This window comes from Orycteropus afer, unplaced genomic scaffold (assembly GCF_000298275.1).
Source record: "Orycteropus afer afer isolate SDZICR_OR568_19922 unplaced genomic scaffold, OryAfe1.0 scaffold01072, whole genome shotgun sequence".
NCBI lineage: Eukaryota > Metazoa > Chordata > Mammalia > Tubulidentata > Orycteropodidae > Orycteropus > Orycteropus afer.
In genome coordinates, this window is record NW_006922659.1 from 137,652 (window position 1) to 142,413 (window position 4,762).

Here is a 4,762-nt window from a genome sequence, read left to right on the forward strand (position 1 = left end):
TCATCCACCATCCCTAGCTCTCAGACCAGGCTCCCAGCCCCTAGCCCCAGATCTCAGCCCTCAGCCCTCAGCTCTCAACTCCTAGCTCTCACAGCTCAGCTCTCGGTTCCTAATGGCAAATCCTAGGCTTAACACCTGTGCTCTAACTTCCTAGCTCCTAGCCCCTTGCCCCCACCTCTCACGTCTCTGTTCCCATCATTCACTCATAAGACCCAAACTCTCAGTCCAGGATCCTAGCCCCTAGCCCCAGATTCCAAGCCCAGCTCTCAGCCCTAGCTCCTAGGTCCAGCCCCCAGCCCCCAGCTTTAGCTCCCAGCTTCCACCTCCCAATACCCAGCTCTGAACACTCAACTCCCCGTCCCTATCCCCAGCTCCCAACACCCAGCATCAGCCCCCAGCTCTCAGCTCCCAGCTCCCAAGACCTAGCCCTTAGCTCTCCACATCCAGCTCTCAGCACCCAGATCCCAGCCCCTATTCTCAGCTCCCAGGCTCCAGTTCCCAACACCCAGCACCCAGAACTCAGCACCCATATCCCAGCCCCTAGCCCCATCCCCAGGCCCTAGCTCTAGCTCCTACCCCTAGTTCTCCACACCTAGCTTCCAGCCCCTATCCCCAGCTCCCAACACCCAGCTTTCAGCACTCAGCCCCAGCCCCTAGCTCCAGCTACCAGCACCCAGCAGTCAGCACCCAGAATTCAGCACTCAGATCCCAGCCCTTAGCCCCAGCTCCCAGCTCCCAAGCCCTAGCTCCAGCTCCTACCCCTAGCTCTCCACACCCACCTCTCAGCTCCCAGCTCCCAGGGACTAGCTCTAACTCCTAGCCCCTAGCTCTCCACACCCAGCTCTCAACACCCAGATCCCAGACCCTTGCTCCAGCTCCCAGAACCCTGCACCCAGCACCCAGGTCCTAGACCCTAGCACAGCTTCCAGCTCCCAGGCCCTAGCTCTAGCTCCTAGCCCCTAGCTCTCCACACCCAGCTCTCAGCACCCAGCTCTCAGCACCCAGATCCCAGGTCCTAGACCCAGCTTCCATCCCCTAGACCCAGCTCCCATCACTAAGCTCTCAGCACCCATCTCCCAGAACCCAGCCCCCACCACCTAACTCTCAGCACTCAGCCCCTAGCCCCAGCTCCCAGCACCCAGCACCCAGCACCCAGCACCCAGCTCCCAACCCCAAGCTCTCATAACCCAGCTCCTAGCCCCTAGCTGCAGCTCCCAGAATCCACCTCCCAGCACCCAGCACCAAGCCCCTAGCCCCAGGCCCAACTCTAGCTCCCACTCTCCAGTTCTCATCACCTTGCTCCAAGCCCCTAGCCCCAGTTCCCAGCTCTCAGCACCCAGCTTCTAGCCTCTAACCCAGCTCCCAGCTCCCAGCACCCAGCCCCAGTCCGTAACCCCAGATCTCAGAACCCAGCTCCTAACTCTTAGCCCCAGCTCCAAGCACTCAGCTCCTAGCCCCTAGTTCTAGCTCCCAACAGTCAGGTCCCAGCACCCAGACCCAGTTTGTAGCCCCAGCTCCCAGCTCTCAGCACCCAGCTCCCAGCCCCTAGGCCCAGCTCCCAGCTCCCAGGGCCTAGCTCCAGCTCCCAAACCCCAGGTTTAGCTCCCAGCACCCAGCCCCCAGCACCCAGCTCTCAGCATGGCACCCAGCTCGTAGCTAGCTATCAGCACCCAGCCCCTAGCCCCAGCTCCCAGCACCCAGCTCTCAGCCCCTAGCTCTCAGCCCTTAGCCCCAGCTCCCAGCTATCAGCACCCAGGTTCTAGCCCCTAGGAGCCCCTAACTCCCAGCACCCAGCACCCAGCACCCAGCACTCAGCTCCTAACCCCAAGCTCTCAGCACCCAGCTCCAAGCACCTAGCTCTGGCTCCCAGCCCTCAGCTCCCAGGACCCAGCTCCCAGCACTCAGACCCATTTTGTAGCCCCAGCTCCCAGCACTTAGCTCTCAGTCCCCAGTCTCAGTTCAAGCTCCTAGCACCCAGCTCCCAACCCTCAGCTCCCAGCCTTCACCTCCCAGCCCCCAATTCCAGCTCCCACCCCAGCTCCCAGTCCCCACCTCCCAGTACCTAGCTAGATCCTAGCCCCTAGCCACAGCTCACAACCCCTAGCACCCAGCACCCAGCTCCCAGAACACAGCTCTCAGGACCCAGCTCCTAGCCTCTAGCTCTAGCTCCAGCATCCAGCTCTCAACACCCAGCTCCTAGCCCCTAGCTCTAGTTCCCAGCATCCAGACCCAGTTTCAGCTCTCAGTCCCCAGTCCAAGTTCCAGCTCCTAGCACCCAGCTCCCAACCCCCAGCTCCCAGCCTTCACCTCCTAGCACCCAATTCTAGCTCCCAGCCCCCAACTCCCAACCCGTGGCTCCCAGCACCCAGCTCTCATCACCCAGCCACTAGCCCCAGGCCCAACTCTAGCTCCCACTCCCCAGTTCTCATCACCTTGCTCTGAGCCCCTAGCCCCAGCTCCCAGCTCTCAGCACCCAGCTCCTAGCCCCTAACTCCAGCTCTCAGCACCCAGCTCCAGCTCAAGCCCCTAATCCCAGATCTCAGAACCCAGCTCCTAACTCTTAGCCCCAGCTCCCAGCACCCAGCTCTCAGCCCCCAACTGCCAGCCCCTAGCTCTAGATCCCAACCCCTGCTCCCAACACCCACCTCTCAGCACCCATCCCGAACTCCTAGCACCAGCTCCCAGCACTCAGCTTCCAGACCCTAGCCCCAGCTTCAAGCCCCTAGATTTATCTCCTGGCCCCCAGCTCCCAGAACCCAACTACAGCCTCTAGCTTGCATCTCTCAGCCCTTAGCACCAAGCTCACCACCTCAAGCTCCCAGTTTCCAGTTTCCAGGCCCCAGATCCTAGCTCTCAGCCCCCAGTATCCAGACCTCAACTCACAGCTCCTAGCTCCTAACACCCAGCTCTTAGCCCCTAGTTCTTAACACTCAGCTATTAGCACCCAGTTCTCAGTTGCCAGCTCCCAGCTCTCCACTCTCAGCTCTCAGCTCCTAACACAAGCCTTAGCACCAAACTATTAGCTCTAGCCCATACCCATATGCCCCCAGCTCTCACAGCAGGCACCCGGCCCCTAGCCCCATGTCCTAGACCCCGACTCATATCTCCTAGCTCCTAGCATCTTTTGCCCCAGGTTTCAGCATCCAGCTCCTAGTACCCAGTCCTCATTTCTCAGCTGTCAGAGTCTAGGTCCCACCTCCTTGACCATCAGCTCAAAGCCCCTAGCAACTGACCTCTACCCCCAGCCCCCAAACCAAACCTTTGAAGTCCCAGCTTGTAGTCCCCAGTTCCATGGAGCCCCCAGTGTCTTTCCCTGGTCCCTTCCCAGAAGAGTTCCTGGACGGGATTCACCCTGATCTCCCCAACCCCACCATCTGTCACTGACCACTGGCAGGGCCAGTGCTGACCCCTAGCCATGGCTTGATCCCCTCCCGGCAGCCCTGCACCTATTCCCAGAGATCTAGCACCCTACTCTTGCCCGCAGGTATCTGACCACTCTTCCCAAAGTCCATTCTGCTGTCCACTGAGTTCCTGCTTTGGTCCCAGTCCCTGGGCTTCTGAGTTTGGGCACAAGGGCACCCACTTCAGCCCCTCCTGCTCTCACCCTGGCTGCAGCCTAGAATGCCCCTGTTACTACCCCTGACCTGCTGTGGGCTAATACTGACTCGAGGGATCTGGACTAGACCCTCTGGCCACTTGTATGTGTGTGGGGCTCCCCTGTGCTGAGCCAGCCCCATTGTTGCACCCTCTGTTCCCACCTGCCCTATCCCTCCTTGTGTCCATTTCAGCCCCAGATGGCTCTGCTCTGTGCTTCCAGCCCAATTCAGACATGGCCACCCTCAGGCTTCTATCTGCCCAACTTAACACTGTCTCCAAGGGCCCAGGGCCCCATGCGGCCTCACTCAGCCTGCACCCTGCACACAGCTCTATTGGGGCTGTGCCCCTGCCGTGGCTCCTTCAGCGCTGCAGTGGCCAGCCTCCACCCCAGGTGACCAGCCACTCAGCCTGAGCAAGCATGGCCATGGACTCCGAGGGCCTGGTCTCTCCTCTGCTCATCCTAGATCCTCCTCGTGGCCATTTCATTGCCCAAGTCCGGCAGCTCCCACGGATGCCCCTCCACCTCCTCTCCCTTGGCTCTGACGCTCTCTCCTCTGCAGCCTGCTCCTCCCTGCCCAGCTGACTCCCCAAGCTAGCGTCTTGAGCTGGCCCCAGCCAAGGGGGGCTGCTGACTCCTCCTAGCCATGACCCCTGATGTGTGAACTACACCAATGACTAAGAATGGGATTGAAACCTGGCTAGCACAGCTTGCTTCCTAAAGTTCCGTTTTCATCTGGGTGATTTCTGCCTCAGAGTCTATGGGGGAGTCCAGATACACTAGGGCCTCTCACGTGGGCGTATGGGGGAGGAGTGGTGCCCATGGATGCAGAGGAGCCTGGGGGGCAGGCCGGAGCCCCAGGAGTCACATGATGGCTATATCCTCCCCTTTCTGCCTGCGGGCTGGGTTCCCAGGGCCTCTCACCCAAGCCCCATGGGCACCTCCAACTACTCTGGCTGTGAGTGCAATGTCCCAGGATGGCTTTGAGCCCTGGTCCTGCTCAGACTCTCCAGCCAGGTCCTCTTCACACCCACCTGAGCCATCCGCAAAACCGGCCTCAGGAGGAAAGCTTTGTCTTTGTGGTCCCTGTCTCTGGCTTCCAAGGGTGGCTTTCCTCTGGCCTCTCTGGCACTGTTGACAGACCAGGGAAGCCATTTGCTGAGAAAT